This window comes from Podarcis liolepis (genome assembly GCF_965112155.1).
Source record: "Podarcis liolepis genome assembly, chromosome: 9".
Lineage (NCBI taxonomy): Eukaryota > Metazoa > Chordata > Lepidosauria > Squamata > Lacertidae > Podarcis > Podarcis liolepis.
The window spans coordinates 56,751,010-56,770,721 of NC_139564.1; positions in this window are offsets into that span (position 1 = coordinate 56,751,010).

The window sequence follows — 19,712 nt, forward strand, 5'->3', positions numbered from 1 at the left end:
CAACTTTGCTGTGAATTCATGGTATCCCATGATAATGGGAGAGGATTTTCCCCAGCAAATTGTTTGTCAAAATCACAAATACCCAAATACAGATGGTCATTTACCCTTGCTAGATTCAACGTGCGGCCATCTGCCTTATTGCAGGGCAGATTCGAGGGTAAACCATACGTGGAATGAGTCTGTCCCTGCGGCCTGATGGAGGTAGAAACTGTCTCTCATGTCTTGTTACGCTGCCATTTCTACGGGGATATAAGCTCGGTATTTATCACTCCTGTTATACAAAAATCTCCAAATGGAAACAAACTTCAATGCCTAAAACTCCTGGTAGAGGACAAGGATCTAGAGATCACGCTAAGGGTGGCCAGATTCTGTGCGACTGCCATAAAACTTAGGGAACAAGCTGTACTATCAAAATTATTAAGGTAAATGACAATTTTAGGTTATATTTTAGTGATCAAGATTTAATATATATTTTTAACTGCCACTATATCTGAATTGTCTCTGTTATACCCAATTGCAATTCAATGTATTCCTGTGGCGTTTTATGATTTTCCTGATATTGTAAGTGAGCCAGAACTGGTCTGTGACCGTAATAATAAAATTCTATTCTATTCATGGTGCTGAGAGGAGGTTCGCAACATAAGGTGATATATACCGGACAATCTCAAGACTCTCTTGTGTTGCCACAAACAAAGGGTGCCAAAGGAGAGAGGCAGGGAGACAGAACACCCACTTTGGAAGCACAGCAAAAATTTCAGCCAAACTCTGGGAAATTATTACAATTGGGAAAGAAAAAGAAGCCCCACAAGGAAAACAAAGCCATATGGATGACTCAGCTACTTGTAAAGACTTGTCACTGTTACATGAGACGGTTGTCGGCTTAAATCCCATTGGTGCATACCGTAATTGTGTTTCTGTTCTACTAACGCTACCTGACAAGTTAAATTAAGACATATTTTACTACCCAGCCAGAGACATTGAAAGGAGGGAAATGATCTTCATTACTATAAACCCTCACTGGCTGCCACCCAGTTGTCACTGGTACTCTATTATTCACTGTGGTAATGTTAACCAGGTGTCAATTTAATGTTTGCTTTACTGGTGCCCACATAATGATCCACCTTCTCCCAGAGGAACTGTAGGACTTAATTTTTAATCTGCACGCTTCACAGCAAGATTGTGAAGACCCTGTTGAGAATAGAGAATGGAGGGATAGGGAAAATCAATCTGTTTTGGTCGGCATCCCTTCAGCATATTTGAACCCATAAGTTGCCTTTGTCCCATTTCTTTATTTAATTTGCATTTCAATGCACATTTCCAAAAACATATCATCTCAAAACAGACAATTGTAAGATTGTGTCTTGATACCTTTTAAAGCCATGATCTTACCGTACTTTTCCTTGATTAAGAAGAGGTTTCTTTATTAAAAAATTATGCTAAAAATAGGGGGTCGTCTTACACATGGATAGTGCATGGGATTGGTTGCTGCCGCGAGCTGGAGATTGTCAGTGGCTATTAGGCTTGTTATTGGTGGCTGCGACAAGGGCTGGTGTTGATTGGCTACTGCTGTGGGGCGGGCGATTTGCTTCTTCTGCAAGCGTGGGGTTAGACTACGCATGGTAGTGGCAGCATAGGTCAGACAGGTGAGCAATTTTCTGCAGCTCCCCCTAAAAAAAAATCTCAACGACCCTGGGCACCCCCCCAAAAAAAAAATGCTGAACAACTATGGGCAATCCTCCCCCAAAAAAGCTTAAACAATTCTGGCCAATTTCCCCCCATTTTCCTATTTTAGAGTCCCCCAAAATAAGGGGGCATCTTATACACGGGCGGGGGGGTGTTATACACGGAAAAATACAGTAGTCAGAATATTTGGGCAGTACAAGATCTAAGTTTAATAATAATAATATTTTTTTTGTACCCCACCCATCTGACTGGGTTTCCCCAGCCACTCTGGGAAGCTTCCAACAAATATAAAAAATACATTAAAATGTCACACATTAAAAACTTCCCTAAACAGGGCTGCCTTCAGATGTTTTCTAAATGTCAGGTAGTTCTTTATCTCTTTGACATCTGGTGGGAGGGCGTTCCACAGGGTGGGCGCCACTACCAAGAAGGCCCTCTTCCTGGTTCCCTGTAGCTTAGCTTCTCGCAGTGAGGGAACCGCCAGAAGGCCCTGCACCTTAAGCCCCCACTTCAATCACAATGTTATCCAGAAGTGCAGCATCTGAACAGCAGTGTACTCAGAAACACCATTAGATTGGGAGATTAAACCTGCTCTTGTGCCTAGTGTGTACATCAACATGAGGGGTAGGTTTTCTCCATTGCGACCTCAGCTGCAATCCATTTTCTTTTGGAACTCAGCAAACACAACTGAAAGTTGGGCTAGCCCCTATGTGCAGAGCACCATCTTGGATTCAGTTTCTTAGTGATGCTAAAATAGGAATAGCCAACATGGTACCCTCCAGCTCTTCTTGAACCACAACTTCCATCACCCCTCACCATTGGTCATGCTCGCTGGGGCTGATGGGAGTTTGAGTCCAACAACCTCTGGATGACACTATGTTGGCTGTCAGTGTGCTAGGATGTGATGACAGGTTGTGACAGATGCTGGCTGCTACATAGGTCAATATTAAACTAAAAGTGTGTATTATGAAAGGTAGAAATTGCATTACCTTGAAAGGAGAAAAAATATTACACATGTAGTATTTGCAAAACAAACGTTCATCGTTATGACTTATTGTCTTTTAGGCATCACCAAAAATTCACAGGGAATCTTCAAAACAAGCAGGGGTGCTAAAGAGGGGGTGGGGAGGGAGGGAGATAATAGATCCTTAACGAAACACAGAACTTCGGCACTGTGGGAAAATGCAACGTTTGGGGGCAGAAATCAAAGAGAAGCTCAATGGAATTCAGAAGTCCTTTTATGGTCTAGGATCAAGGAGGTTTCATTTTTTGAGAGCAAAGAGGCCAAAGGATGACCTGCTAATCTACGTGGAGCATTTATGTGGTTTTCTTTGTCATTTCTAGAAATCCAATAAAGCTTACACGTAAAAGGATTTCATCCTGGAGCTCAGATGGAACTGTCCGGGCCAACGCACAACCCCACAGCACTCTTAGGTGTGGAGGGAATGTAAGATGCTTTTAGGGCCATTAAAAGGTTAAGGACTTTAAATAATGCTTCTCACTCGACTCATCTTCTGGAAGCAAGATGGTGGGGAAAGGCCAGATCAGACTCACCAGTTAATACATTTTCTTAACACCAAGAGATGAAGATGCATATTTTGTTATTTGCTCCTCGGTATATAACCCTCCTTCTCTCAAACAAAGTGGCAGCAAGCATACCGGCAGAGTGTGCTTCTGAAGGTTCATTTAGACATTGTGTTTAGGGTGTTGCAGCTGCTACAGCCTGGAAATCTCCTGTGCCATGCACCAGAAAATCCATTCTCTGTGGAAATCGGTTGCATTTTGACTTCTCGGCTCAGCAGCATCACCTCTCTCAGAAACAACAGCGGTGCCAGTGTGGGGACAACCTGGACCATGAGTTCCTTCCCACCCGTCCCAGATCTTCCCCGCCACTTCAGTAACATAAAGAAATGCACTTCCTACCCCCTGAAATGTTGTTAGGCTGCAGTTGGCATTGACAATGACTGACGGTGAGGGCCACAGCTTCTGCATCTATCCCCTAAGGCAAACATCAGAAGCAGGCCTAAAGCTTCTGCCTCAGTGAGGGAGATGAGAAGCAGGACTCGTTCTATAGCTCCAGTGCAAGGCCAGCTCCATTGGGCCTCCTGTTCCTCAAGCATCACTGGGTAGCAACCATTCCAGCAGTGATGCTTCAGTAGGAGAGATGAGAAGCAGGGCTCATTCCATCTGCTGAAAGACCAGCTCCATCGGATGTCTCCTGCTCCAGACTGTTTCCATTCCAGCTGGACATTATAAGAACTATTATTTAAGAATTGGCTTGTGAGGTTTTCCCTGCTCATCTTTCCTTGTCCCTTTTTCCTTGCATGCTGTGTCTTTTAGGTTGTAAGCCTGCAGGCAGGGACTGTCTTGATTGTATGTAACCCACTCTGGGAGCATTTTGGGTTGAAGACCAGGGTACAAATGCTCTAAAGAAATAAATAAAGCAATCCCTTATTAATTAAAGGCAGATCTCACCCAGTAGTGCTGAAAGATGTGCCTTGAAATCCATTCTGCCCTGGTCTTCTCCATATCCTGCTAGTGTGTTGGAACTGTGCAGACTTCAGGGTAAAGGAATGGGATGATGAACTCACAAATGTACAGAACTCACCCTTGTACAGAATACTTCCTTATTCAATACGTGCAGTCCTGATAATTGTGTAACCCTGAATGTGAATGGCTTCAGAGATGAGCTTGTCCTTGATCTCGAGTTCCCCACTTGCAGTGGTGCATTTAACCAGCAGCAATAGCTGATCCAACAGGAGCAGATGTTTTATGTCCTTAGGTGAAAGTGTTTGAGATGCAAAATTAGAATGATGGATGCATTTGCGGTCTTGGTGTTCAAAAGGAGCAATGAATCAATTTTTCACTCTCACACAAAATTATTTGACACAAGCCAATTCCATTGGTTATTCCTTCTCAGAATGCCCTGACTTGCTGTCTACTAGTTTCAGTCATTCATAGAGCTTCTCTATGAACAGCTGGATCCAGCTAATGAGATTTAATTTAATTTGATTTGATTCTTTGTTTGCTCTTCCATTCCGTTGAAAAAGCTGCACTAAGGCTGAAGTCCTTACCTGAGAGTACCATCCTACCCTCAATTTCAATGAGACTTTTTCTGGAGCATGGGTAAACAAACTAAGGCCCAGGGGCTGGATCCGGCCCAATCGCCTTTTAAATCCGGCCTGCGGATGGTCCGGGAATCAGTGTGTTTTTACATGAGTAGAATGCGCCCTTTTATTTAAAATGCATCTCTGGGTTATTTGTGGGGCACAGGAATTTGTTCATTTATTTATATTTTCAAAATATAGTCCGGCCCCCCACAAGGTGTGAGGGACAGTGGACTGGCCCCCTGCTGAAAAAGTTTGCTGACCCCTGCTCTGAGTATACATATATCGGGCTGTGCCACAGGGCTGCAATCATACCAACTTTTGTTCTGAGAATACATTCGGCTGAAACCAATAGGCTATTTCTGCACAAAGATGAATAGGATCAGACTATTGGAGTAATTATAAGTTCTATGGAACTCATGCAGCCCCTTTTTAGCCCATTGGGCACATCTATATGGCAATCATTGATATAGCACTACTTTAAGCCATTGATGTGCATCAGGTTTATGTTCTGCTTTGGTACAAAAGATTACAAACCATTGCCTAGAATAGGTGATGATGCTTACCCAGGAACTTTCTTTTATCCAGAAACTTCACTTCCTTGCATGGCGGCTGTGCTGCAAGGAGCATCAAAACAGGAGTCCCCTTCCTGGTTTTGCCTCAGGCGGCAAAATTGGATGTGCACTGCCCCTGGTCACCAGAGTACTCTTAAAGTCCCGTTGTGTTTGACAGGGTTTATTGCTGCCTTTGTTCCTTTGTTTTGTTTTCTGCATCCCTTAATGAGGAAGGAATTGTACATAAGGCCAAGTTAAAACAAGACTCAGATTCGCTGAGCTCAGGCTCCCCGAGCCTTTTCAACTTTCCAGCTGATCAGGAATCGGCTCTGTTTTATCCTGCTCAACCTGAACAACAAAGCCAAGAGTGGGGGGGGGGAGTGTTGCTACACACACTGAGTGGGAAGGGGGAGAAAGTTCCCCAGCTGACAGACACAAGAGCCCAGATATCAAACAGGATGGAAATGCTGGTGAGGAACACCTGCAGTGAACAAGTGGCCAAAAAGGAAGCCCGATAGTTTGCTAACCAACACACCTGCCTGAGAGAGAGTGTGTACGCTTTAACCCATTCTCTTCCACTCTTGGTTGCTCCTCTTCTCAATGGGGGGAACCAAATGACCAAATTAAAGGGCACCAAAAAGAAAATACAGTGGTACCTCGGGTTAAGAACTTAATTCGTTCTGGAGGTCTGTTCTTAACCTGAAACTGTTCTTAACCTGAAGCACCACTTTAGCTAATGGGGCCTCCTGCTGCCGCCGCGCCGCTGCTGCACGATTTCTGTTCTCATCCTGAAGCAAAGTTCTTAACCTGAGGTAATATTTCTGGGTTAGCAGAGTCTGTAACCTGAAGCATATGTAACCTGAAGCGTATGTAACCCGAGGTACCACTGTACTGTATTCTACTCAGGGTGGGAGAGCAGGTTGATATGGGAGGTCTTTTCCTGTCTGACTAGATTTTTTTTTAATCCTCATACACTGCAACTCTATTGTACTATCGTTTCTCAGACTGCTAAGGGTGGGCGAGGAAGCTGATTCGGTGAGGATTTCAATGCGAACCTACCCAATTCAAACTTTCTGAAACAGTAGACAAACTGAGACACAGCTATTCTCTGAAAACAGCTACACTTCCTTGAAGTTTGTCATGCAGTTCTCCAACCAAATAATGTGTACATTAGGGTAAAAGTGTGGATAAAATTGCATATAAACCTGGGGAAATAACACATAAAATGCATATTAAGTGAAATTGCTCAAAAAAGGTGCATATTGAGGGCAAAAGATGTATAGTTTTTTACTACATTTGAGAAATTTGTACTAAAATGCTGAGGAAGGATGAAAAATTCAAGAGGGTTTTTTAAATTAAAAAAATGCAAACTGTGCAGAAATGTGGAGAACTGAACTTAAGACTGGAAAATATGGCAAACCAAGAGAAACAAAACTAGCTGAATATTTATCTGCACTGGCTGGCAGTGGTTGTGAGTATGCATGGCCTGCAAAGTTGGTTCGAATTTTTGAACTCCCTTCGCCACTCACCTAACCTCGACTTGAACTTTTGCAGCCGTTAAAATTCCCATTGGCCCCTATAAACTGAACTAAAAAGTGCTGACAAGTGCGAGGATAAAGGCTTGAACATGTTAATAGGTTTTAGTGTCTGATACTTTCGTTAATCTGGCCCTAAGTGTCATGGGTCTTCCAGGGTAGATTCCATCTGTCCCATAAAGTTATGTACAGCGACATAATGCATCCCTTTGATCCCCTTCGCCTGTGAAGATACTGATGCGCCCAAAACTCAACAGCATGTTCTCATCTGTTGAGGGGGGAAACAACCATCTAGATGATTGTCTTCATTGGCAAGACACTTGCAAGATACACACAAAACAATGCCTTATGTCAAGAGTTCATGCTACCATCAATATGGTGTGATGTCAACTATACTCTGTATTATTGGGAAGAAACCATAATTGTAAGGTGTTGTGCTAAGATGACTTTTTCTTAGGACTGCTTAATAAGAGGTGCTAAGTTTTTCTTTAAATCAGCCTAGAGTACGTCCAAGTGATGGCACAAGCCTTGTATATTTGGTGTCTCTTCTTTGTTTCCTTGTTTTTTTATCATATATGGAAATTGTCCAGGGCATTATATTGTAAGGGTTTAAAAACAGAAAACAAACTAAATAAATAAAAATACAGCTACACCCCAACTTATTCTTTTTTTATCTATAAAACAGCCACTCTTGAAAGTTCAAAAGTGCTATCTACAATGCAAAGAACATTCAATTTAACATTGTTTTGGTTTAAAATATTCCTTTCCTAAGTGTGCCCCCCCCCAAAAAAATCACAGAAATAGGAGAAGAGGGGCAAGGGGAAACTATCCTTTTATTCTTCTTCTTCTTCACAGTGCAATCTACGCAGAAGCAACTCCGATTGAGTTCAATGAAACCCACCTCTCAGTTTCATGTGGATAAAATTGCACCTCTACTCCGCATTCCTGAAAATGAGATCTCACATGCTCTTGGTCTCACCTGCTGAGATAGAGATTGGGTAGAAATTTGGTTCAGTTCATGGCCGAACCAAGTTCACACTTCCTGGAGCCATATGTGAGCTGAAATAGGGTTACACTTTCAAATCTACACATCTGAATTTTGCATGCAAAATAAAACGAGTGAAGAAATGTGAATATTAAGGGGAAGTGTGCATAACACTTTTAAACACCATGTTATTTTGATTGCTAGATTGCTTCACTGATAGTTCTGTAAACTGCTTTGTGACTGCTTATGGTGAAAAAGGTAAGGCTAAAGGGACCCCTGACCATTAAGTCCAGTCGTGGACGACTCTGGGGTTGCGGTGCTCATCTTGTTTTATTGGCCAAGGGAGCCGGCGTACAGCTTCTGGGTCATGTGGCCAGCATGACTAAGCAGCTTCTGGCGAACCAGAGCAGCACATGGAAACGCCGTTTACCTTCCCGCCGGAGCGGTACCTGTTTATCTACTTGCACTTTGACATGCTTTCGAACTGTTAGGTTGGCAGGAGTAGGGACCGAGCAACAGGAGCTCACCCCATCGTGGGGATTCGAACTGCCGACCTTCTGATCGGCAAGTCCTAGGCTCTGTGGTTTAACCCACAGCGCCACCCAAAGCAGTCACTAAATTAAATGTTAGAAATAAGTGAATAGGAATAAAAAGTCTGACTTTCAAGTTCTGTGATGCCAGAGACAATTCGCTGAGCATCTTCTTACCGAACCCTTCCAAAGAGACTTTTGCCCCACTTGATTGGTAAACCTTGTCTAGGCGCCAGAATGGGAGGAAGCAGTTTTGGGGAAGCAGCTGTAGAGGAAATGTGGAGGGCGGGGTAAAGGTTAAGCACCCGCCCATCCCTTTGTCCCCTACTTTGAAACTGGATACTAAGGTCTGCCCTCAGGAGCATTTCACACAAACACATACACCTCTTAATTTTCCTTGAGCAAGCTCAGAGTAACATACTGGGGTCCATTTCATCCTCAAAGCAACCTTGTGAGATGGGTTAGCGCTGAGGGGTAACAACTTGCCCACTCAGCGAGTTTCAAGGCTGACCAGGAAATTAAAATGTGAATTTCCCCATCCAACCCCAGTACTCTAGCCACTGCACAGCACTGCCTCTTTATTTTTGCTCACGTTTCTGGGCTGTGTTCCAAGAGCAGCGGAACAAAAATAAGAGGGGAAATGTTTTCATGAAATTCATGTAATTTATTGTTACATCATTAGATGGCAGTGTAACCTTCAAAGCAAAAGTGCATGAATGGGGACTGTGTGTAATTTTTGAAAAGATTTATGTCAGCTGGTGTGCTTCTCCCTTTATGTCCCATATCTTATATATACTAGAGCCTTTGGGAAAAGCCATTTTGCTTTCAGTTCATATGGCAAAGTTAGGACTGAACTGAAATGTGCACGTTTGATCGAAATCTTTGTCGACATCAAACAGGGTGATTGAGAGGTAGCTGCTAACATATTCAATACTTAAAGTGATCCCTGATTGGCTAGGATCATCGTCCTACAATGACAGAAAGAATGGCCCTTACTTCAAGTACACTTGGGTTGCCTTGAGGGACATCAATACCAGTGGCATAATGTGGGAGAACACAGGGACAGTTGCCCCGGGAGCAAAATTGTTAGGGGTGCAAAATTTCATCACCTGGTGCTGCCTCAATACAGCTGAGCACTTCCGTTGCTGGGCTCCATTGAAAATGGCTTCTCCATATGAACCAGGAAGTAACAATACAACAACTCTTCTTTCCTTATCTCTGCAGCTGCAGTCTCCTTGGTGACGCAGATGCTATTAGGCAGGTGAATGAGCACGTCCCTCCCATCCTCCCCACCTCTGCTGGCCCCGGGGCACTGGCAACTCACGCTACGCCACTGATCAATCCATAGCCAAATCTTTTTGATGACTACCACGTCACTGATTGGCTGGAACCTGTCAATCAACAACTTAAAGCTCTCTTGCAGTCAATGCGCACTATGTTTTTTAAAAAAGTTATGGAAAATTAACTTTTAATTTGAACAACTGGGGGGGGTTATTAAAAAAAATGTACTTCTATCCCATTTTGTGAATTGCTTTTTTAAAAAAAATGCCTGTCAGCAATAGGGAATGTGGACAAGATCACAAGATGAAGCCAAGGTCAAGTGCCGCTGTCAGGTTCTCAAGCAACAGCCAAGAAGCAATGCAAAGATTAATCCAGGGCCGGGCTGTGGACTTAGCCAATAACAGGTCTGGGGCAAAGCAGGTCACATCTGGGAAGACTAAATCCAAATGAAACTGAGGATAGAACTCAAAGCTAGATTCTTGAGCTGCGCAAAGGGAAGTAAGAATGTCATTGCTGGCCCTGGCAGATGTTTAATCTGGCACAGGACTGATGCCACCTGCAGCTGAACCAGCATAACCAGTCCTAGAAGAGAAGACACTGCTGGCTCAATGCCACAAGTCTGGTGTGTCACTGGCATAGTAGATTCCTTGGTGGCAGCCCTGTACCCTGTTAGCATATCTGTGGGTCTAGGAAAACACACTCAATACAAGTTTCCTACACAATATTGCCACCACTGTGTCCTATCCAACAAATGCACCTGCAGGCATATTACGTCACACAAACTGAACACATTGCTGACATGTTGGCTCTAACAATCAAATCTTAAGTCAAATTTGTTAAGTCTGCTGAATTAGTATTATTGTAAATTATGTATCTGCTTTGGGCCAGCTATATTAAGTGTCCGTTATTACAGAAGAAGACATGCACCCTCAGCAAAGATCCCACTTTAATTTCTTTCTTAGGACCAAATGTTTAATGTGCCTTTGCATTTAGGGTGCAAGTTTTGGAGCTGTTGTTTTTAAAAAATTACAGGTAGCAGCTGCTTGAGGTTCTGACAAGTATCAGAATTGCAACAAATGGACAAAAATCTGAATGGGTCCTTTAATCCAAAGAAAAAGAGTATATTTTGTCAGGATCAGGGCAGGAGGGGAAAGGGTTAAATTCTCTTTCCTCTCAACATGGCCTGGGGTCAGATAGAGAAGCCTGGAGGGGTGAGTTTCTGCACCACTGATGTAGGCAGTAACTGCAACAGCACAATCCTATGTGTGTGAGAAGTTAAGCCCCGCTAATGTCATAGGATTTGCTCCCAGATAAGGGACGCAGGTGGCGCTGTGGGTTAAACCACAGAGCCTAGAACTTTGCCGATCAGAAGGTCGGCGGTTTTAATCCCCATAACGGGGTGAGCTCCCGTTGCTCGGTCCCTGCTCCTGCCAACCTAACAGTTCGAAAGCATGTCAAAGTGCAAGTAGATAAATAGGTACCACTCCAGCGGGAAGGTAAACGGTGTTTCCGTGTGCTGCTCTGGTTCGCCAGAAGCGGTTTCATCATGCTGGCCACATGACCCAGAAGCTGTACACCGTCCCCCTTGGCCAATAAAGTGAGATGAGTGCCGCAACCCCAGAGTCGGCCACGACTGGACCTAATGGTCAGGGGTCCATTTACCTTTACCTTTAAGTAGCTATAGGCTTGGAGCCTTACAGCGCAATTGTATACTTGTCTACTCAGAACAAGAGTCCCACTGAGTTCAATGGTGCTTACTCCCAGGTAAGAAGCTATAGGATTGCAAGCTTCATTGACTAGCCTCTGCCAATGACAAATTTGGCGGCAAAGGTTTCACAGATGGATATTATGAGCTCAGACTTTAGAATGGGACCTCACCTATTAGGGTCACAGAAAGCAATGGCTGTACACTAGAAACCACCCTTTTAGGAATAGAACAGTGCTCTCCATCTCATGTGGCTGGATTTCTCCATCTTAACTGCCACCAAAACAGCTGGGTGTGCAAATCGTGGCTTTTTTGCCAAAGGCATGAGCCTGAGAGGTTGTCACACAACTTGCTCCAGCTGTTGCTTGTTTTGGTGCCTCAGTTTTCTAGCGACTCCTCATCTCAGTTGGAGAGGATTGTTTCCTCTGAAGGAATACCTTTCCCAAGGAAACCTTTGGAAGTACACACATGTGTGTCTGCACTTGGACCCTCCCAGTGTCTGTATTTCCCAGGGACAATTCCATATTTACAGAAGCCGTCCCGGTTTCTGATTTGATCCCAGAATGTCCCACTTTTCCTTAGGATGTCCCTATTTTCATTGGAGAAATGTTGGAAGGCATGCAGTTATGCAACCCCCAAGCCGAGGAGGTAAGGAACTATATGACCTTGAGAAGACATCTGAAGGCAGCCCTGTATAGGGAAGTTTTTTTTAATGTTTAATGTTTTATTATGTTTTTGCATATGTTAGAAGCCTCCCAGAGTGGCTGGGGCAACCCAGGCAGATGGGTGGGGTATAAATCATCATCATCATCACCACCACCACCACCATCATCATCACCATCATCTTCCTTTCCTGCTGAAGATCCAAAACATTGTTCTTTATGTTGCGAAAGTGGGAAATAGAGCCCTGTTTAGTCCGGAGCAAACAGCAAGAAACAAATTGGGCCTGTCCCTTGCGTTCTGAGCATTCTTTTCCCTTTCTGACTTCTTTTCGTGTTTTCATATTCATTCCATCACAGATAATGAATAATACAGATAATACAGTTAGAGCTGCTCGTTTTAATTTGCACAGTGCTGTTGGGGATCATGATATGGAAAAAGAGATCGCCATATGCCGATTCCGTATCAGTTTCACATGCACCCAATCATAGCTGTCACGTGAAAGAGGGAGCATGCTCTGTGGGGTAGGACTCAAACCAATGGCTTTAAGTTACAAGAAAAGAGATTCCAACTAAACATTCGGGGGGGGGGGACTTTCTGACAGTGAGAGCTGTTTGGCAGTGGAGCAGACTCCCACGAGAGGTGGTGGGCTCTCCTTCCTTGGATATTTTGAAGCAGAGGTTGGGTGGCCATCTGCCATGGATGCTTTACCTGAGATTTCTGCATTGCAGGGGGTTGGACTAGATGACCCTTGGGGTTCCTTCCACCTCTATGATTCTATAGGCCTGCTCCATTGTATGCATTCTTCCCCTAAAATATGCACATTTTTGAACCTGAACTGCAGGGTCAGCCCATCCATCTTTGCCACCTGAGGAAGAAGAAGCCACTGGCCTGCAACGCTGGTGGTAGTGGGGGGTAGGGTTGCACTGAAAAAATGAACTTCACGATTCATTTCTTAACTGTGTTCCAATCGGCATATGAATCCTGAACCAACAAATAAAGCAAGTTTTTCTTCCCCAGTCCCTAGTTCGTGGCACTTGACAGAATTTCATAAGCAAAAAATAAAATAAAATAAAATAAAATAAAATAAAATAAGACAGGGCTCCTTCACTCAAAGAGCTTTCCGTCTAAAACCATTGTTTATATTACTCTATTTATTGTCCTCCTCCCATACAAAGTTGCAAACCGGTAATAGACAATGGTGTAATTGCAGCAAGAGGCTTGATGCAGCGTTTTATGAGGCCATTAATATATGTCTTCAATTGCTCGCATCCCCAAAGTGCCTGGAGCACCAGCAAATGGCCTTCTGCAACATGCCGGCGCATGCCGTTGCGCTGAAACATCACCTGTACAGATTTAGCAACCCACTGGTATCAACATAAAGACAAGGTGCAGCATGAGCTAACCATACAGATGTTAAGAATTTCCTAATTTTGAAAACCTATAAATTATTATGGGGTGTGTGGGGTGTTAGGGGAGGGGTAGTAAATCTGGTGGGGAACATGTCGTGCTCCTTCTGAGGTGGTTTGTCCACCTTTGGTCCCCACACTCAGCTCTCATCTGGGCCTCTCACAAGCTGTCAACATACAACAGGAGCCACACCTCGGGAAACGGCTTTGAGTGGCCAGCTAAGCCAAGTGTGAGTAGCCAATGAGTCACTGACTTAAGGACTTCTCCTGCACGTGAAGACAGTCTCTGGTGGACTGAGTGGACGAAACCAATAGTGGGTCCAACAGTCAAGAAGGCAGTTTCTGCACATGCTGTAGAGCAGTGTTTCTCAACCTGTGGGTCCCCAGATGTTGTTGGACTACAACTCCCATCATTCCTAGCCAGCATGACCAGTAGTCAGGGATGATGGGAGCTGTAGTCTAACAATATCTGGGGACCCACAGATTGAGAACCGCTGCTGTAGAGGGAAGGGAAGGGCAGGTGGGGCTCATCAACCTGGAAAGGAAGGAAAACTCTGATCCTTTTTTTAAAAAATTATTTGGTTTTTCAAATTAAAGTTTTTCAATCATATATCCAACACACAACATAAAGATTCCAAACACTCCTAGACTTCCCCTTTATGGGTCCCATTGTCAGTCATTTCCTCCTGCATCTTTTATAATCATCCAAACCTTTTACATCTCCATTCTATCTAAAATTCACCATTAAACAACTTGTAGGGGAAAAACTGACCCTAAACCTTCACTCCTTTGTGGGATATCTTCAGGAAAAGAAAAGGTTAAAGAGTAAACCCCACACCAGAGGTTGCCAAACTTTTCATGTAGGTGACACACTTTTTAGACAAGCGTCATTCCGCAAGATAGTAATTTGCCGTACTTTTTCATCTAAAAGACACCCCCATGTATAAGGCACCCCCTATTTTTGGGGACTCCGATTTAACAAAATGGGAGGGAGATACCATCCGTGTATAAGACGAGCCCAGATTTTGAACATTATTTTAGAGTAAAAAAACATAGTCTTATACATGGAAAAGTACAGTAGTTTTACTAGCAAACCAGAGGTTAAACAAACCCCTTTCCAGCCTCAGGAAGAGCACGGAGAGCGTTCACACAACACACTTACACACTGCAGCCAGCACACTAACCATGTCATGACACACAGTTTGGAAAGCTCTGGCCTACACAAATCCAGAGTGGAGTCCCTAAGATGGCTGGACTTCTGCAGCCAAGCTGGTGCCAGACGTCTTGTTCTGCTTTCCTTTGGACCACATCAGCAAGGCCAAGAGGGGTGTCCTGTCATTTGGGCAAGCCCAGGGACCTCCACGCACACTGACCAGGCTTGTCTCCTGCACTTTGGTGCTGCTAATGTAGTGGTTTGACTTCACCCCAGAGGCACAAGCCATTGTCTTTCAAGCCAAATGAGTGCAAACGACGACAATCAATTATCCTCCACAACAGCAACTGCATTTCCAATAGTTTCAGTTTGGACATCTGAAATTATGGGCAGAAAATTCAAAGCAAGTGTCGGGGGTTTCTTCCCACCTCAGTTCCTCTTGCCAGTCTGGGAAAGGCAGATGCCAAACCACCCTTCTCTGTGAAGAGCCTTGGAAACTGTTCGAGTTGTTAAAATATTATTTCAATCTAAATGGCTTCCACAGCCAGGTTTGTAAGATAGGGCCAAAGTAGCAATTGGGCATGAATTGGTGGTAGGTAGGTAGAGCTTTGGAGATTTTACTGGCTTTTCAAACCTCAGTGTATTTATTTATCAATTTGATTTGTTGATAACTGCAATAAAACACATTTTATTGGTGTCATTGCTGGAGGAGTCACACAAAGAAGGGCCTCATATTAGGATTGCAGGGTCTGGGTAGGTTCATATGGAGAGAGGAGGTCCTTGAGATATTGCAGTCCTGAGCTGCAATTTCCCTACCTTCCAAGGTTGTTGTAAGAATTACAACAGGATAACATTCAAAGCTTCTAAAGTGCTATATAAATATGTTAATAATTTTAAAATAATGGTACCTTCATTTATAAGGGACGCGGGTGGCGCTGTGGTCTAAACCACAGAGCCTAGGGCTTGCCGATCAGAAGGTTGGCAGTTTGAATCCCCGCAACGGGGTGAGCTCCTGTTGCTCGGTCCCTGCTCCTGCCCACCTAGAAGTTCGAAAGCACATCAAGTGCAAGTAGATAAATAGGTACCACTCTGGCGGGAAGGTAAACTGCATTTCCATGTGCTGCTCTGGTTCACCAGAAGTGGCTTAGTTATGCTGGCCACATGACCCGGAAGCTGTCTGCGGACAAACACCGGCTCCCTTGGCCTATAGAGTGAGATGAGTGCCACAACCCCAGAGTCGTCCGCGACTGGACCTAATGGTCAGGGGTACCTTTACCTGTACCTTACCTTCATTTATATGTCCTGATTTCTTAAAAAATATAAACTGTGACAATCTAAATAAATGTAAATCAGTGAACTGAATTAAATCAATATCTTCCTTGTACATTTCCCTTTGCTTTCTTTACCAGCAGATCTTTTCTTCTGGTTTTTATAGGTTACCTAGGATAAAATAATGTTTAAGCCCACATATCTTCAGATCTCTGATAGGAAATCCCCATTGCACTCATAAATATTGTGTCTGTGGCAGGGAATTGGCAAGCTACCTTGATCATGATAGTCCCTGGCTGACAATCACACAAAACTCAGAGCAGAAAGCGTATCTTAAAACGTTTCAGCGCTTGGATTTTCCTGATGGCTCCTTTCAAGTTCTTTATGAACAACTTGTGTATGGATCAAAACATGCTAATTTCATCACTGCTGGCCAACATCATAAAAGAATCCTGTTTAAGCATCTGCGTACCCTCGGTAATGTTTGAGCAACCAAATCTTTCACAGAAGTGTTGAGGCAGTTCCACAAGATAAAAGGGATTTGCTGCTTGAAACAATAGTGTCCTTTTCACATGGATTCACGTTTGCTGCTATGTTGACTTCATAGCTAGCAGAAAGGGGGACATTTGCCCAGGGCACCTGAGCTCCATGGGGCATCATGTGAGCAGCTTCCAGGTGTTCCCACAGCTGCCCCTGAAAAACAGCTGGGATGAGAGAAATGGGGGGGGTCCCCCTAATGAAAGCTCCAGCGTTTGTAGTGGAAAGTACTAATGTAAGTCAGAATTTCACTGCAATCAAGAGGGTTAGAAATCTGTTCTTTCTAACTCGAGGGTGCAGATTCCAAATGAATGCGAGAGTCTAGGGCTGGACAATATCAACATTGTGATATATATCACCAGTTAATCATCGCGATATACTGATATACCATGATGTCTGAAATAAGGATGGAGCTATGTAGAGGCATTGGCTGGCTTCATGGCTTTTCCTACATCATGATTTTTGCATAGCATGTACACACACACACCATGATTTGTGATACATTGCCAGGTCAAAAATTACAAAGCTGATATCACGATATGGACTTCAAACCAGTTTTGGGTGATGTATTGATATATCGCCCAGCACTACCAGAGTCATACTTGACTGTATGAAATATTTTATCTTAAGTATTATTCTGTGCTTGACCAGAAATATATACCATTGCATCTTGTTGAGGTTAACATGACAAACCATACCATATTCAGACTTTATTTTTTTACATTTATAAAATGGCAATATAAAGCCTTTATAATATATTTTATCACTTGCTGTCAAATCCAAAAGTAAATTAATATCCCTGCAAAGTTTGGGGGGACATCAGTTTATCCATGAGTGGATTCCAAATGGCTCATTTGCATGTGGTTCTTTTTGAGTTCCACGCTCTTGCTATGGAATAACAACCAATTCACTTGCAGTTCAGAATTCTAGAAGTTCCGGATGTCCAAACTATGCTACTTGGGACACACACCTGGCTCGGTGGTATAAACACACATCTTGTATGCCGAGGCCCCTGTTGCGATCCATGACACCTCCAGCCCTACGAACCTCAGACAACAGAGGTGGGAAAGATTTCACCAGTAGGGAGAGAGAGCAGTGGTCTAGATGGAAAAGTCTCAATATAAAGTGGGTTCCTATGCATTGTGTCTCTTACCAAGAGCGTGAGGGGCAGCGGGCAGGGGGTGGGTCTCATAAGACCCAATCCAATCCTCCTGCCACCCCACATTTCCCAAACCTCAACCTCCATTCCTCCTTCACTGTCAGCAGCAGGAACAATGGGAAGCTGGCGAAGCAACGGAGCCCCTCCTGCAATGTCTCCCTGGCCACTGTTTGCTGGTATATTACTTGGGAGAGTATTAATGAAAAGAAAATGCACACACCCCACCTTCAGTCTGTGTAGGCACTCTAAATTTAAAGCACATTTGATTTGTGGGTCCTGTAGTTTGTTAAGGGTTTCTGGGAATTGTAACTCTGAGGGGTAGATTGCAGGGCCCATAATTGTTTGAGGGAAAGCACGTGTTTCAAATGTGCTTTTAAGGTACGGTGTGTGTTCCTGAAGTGGCACAAAATTCAGAGTTGTATCATCACAGTCTAGCTCCCGTCCTCATTTGGCATAATGTGTAGAACAGCTCTTAGCTTTACATAAGCATGAGTGGGAGCAGGCTGCACATCTAACAACTTCTGGCTAAATGAAGAAAAGAGACTTTGGCTGATGTTCCTATCTCTGATAGTGCTGACTTACGGACATGTTGTTGCCAACTTAGCATGCCGTCTGAGGCTTGGCAGGCTCTCCTGACTGCTTCCCTGCTGCCCATTAAGCATCACCTCTAACTCATCTGTGCTGAGATGAAGCCAACTGGCCTGCCTCCAGCACCCAATCTTTGTCAGACAAGCAAATGACACTGTCTGGCTCCAGTATAAAGAAGGCCAGTGTTGAGCATGCTCACGTTATCGATGACACTGTATGCCACACATGACATCCTGATTTCTCTCGAAAGTGCGGGGCCTATGTGAAAACATGACTGAGCTCCTTAGAAGCCCATCATTCACAGATGTTAACGCAGCCAGGGGCACCATCAGCGCAGGACTTTGGAGCAGAAGAGAGGCCAAATGCAATAGGGCTGGCTTGCCACATTGGAGTGGGGGACCTGAAGTAATATACAGTGGTACCTTGGGTTACATACGCTTCAGGTTACATATGCTTCAGGTTACAGACTCCGCTAACCCAGAAATAGTACCTCAAGTTAAGAACTTTGCTTCAGGATGAGAACAGAAATCGTGCTCTGGCAGTGTGACGGCAGCAGGAGGCCCCATTACCTAAAGTGGTGCTTCAGGTTAAGAACAGTTTCAGGTTAAGAACGGACCTCCAGAACGAATTAAGCTTTTCAGTCTTGTGAATGAATATTCAGAACCATTCTAAGTGAGTTTCATCCACACTGATTGGAGGGGAGGACCCGTACCAATGGATTCAAGTTACAAGAAAGGAGATTCCAACTAAACATCAGGAAGAACTTTCTGACAGTAAGGGCTGTTAGACAGTGGAACGGACTCCCTTGAAAGGTGGTGGACTCTGTTTCATTGGAAGTTTATAAGCAGAGGTTGGGACGTGGGTGGCACTGTGGTCTAAACCACAGAGCCTAAGACTTGCCGATCAGAAGGTCGGTGGTTGGAATCCCCACGACGGGGTGAGCTCCCGTTGCTTGGTCCCTGTTTCTGCCTACCTAGCAGTTCGAAAGCACGTCAAAGTGCAAGTAGATAAATACCTCCAGCGGGAAGGTAAACGGTGTTTCCGTGCGCTGCTCTGGTTTGCCAGAAGCGGATTAGTCATGCTGGCCACATGACCTGGAAACTGTACGCTGGCTCCCTCGGCCAATAAAGCGAGATGAGCGTCACAACCCCAGAGTCGTCCGTGGCTGGACCTAACAGTCAGGGGTCCCTTTACCTTTACCTTTAAGCAGAGGTTGTTGGATGGCCATCTGTCATAGAGCTTTTAGTTGAGATTCCTGCATTGCAGGGACTTGGAGCAGATGACCCCAGGGTTGCTTCCAAGTCTACAATTCTATGACTGTGCATAACTTGGAGAAAGACACAGTCCATTCACACAATACTTTTTTTTTAACTGTTTCAACCTTCCCAAGGTATATGCCTCTACAGGGGAGCTATGCAATGAGTCAACTGTGGATTGCAGATGGCAGACATCAGGAATTGCTATGAACATGATTTCTAGGGGGGAACACTACCTCCATCATGGGAAATGCTGCTGGCTATAGCTGTTATCCACCAGTTCGCAGGTTACATTTTTCCC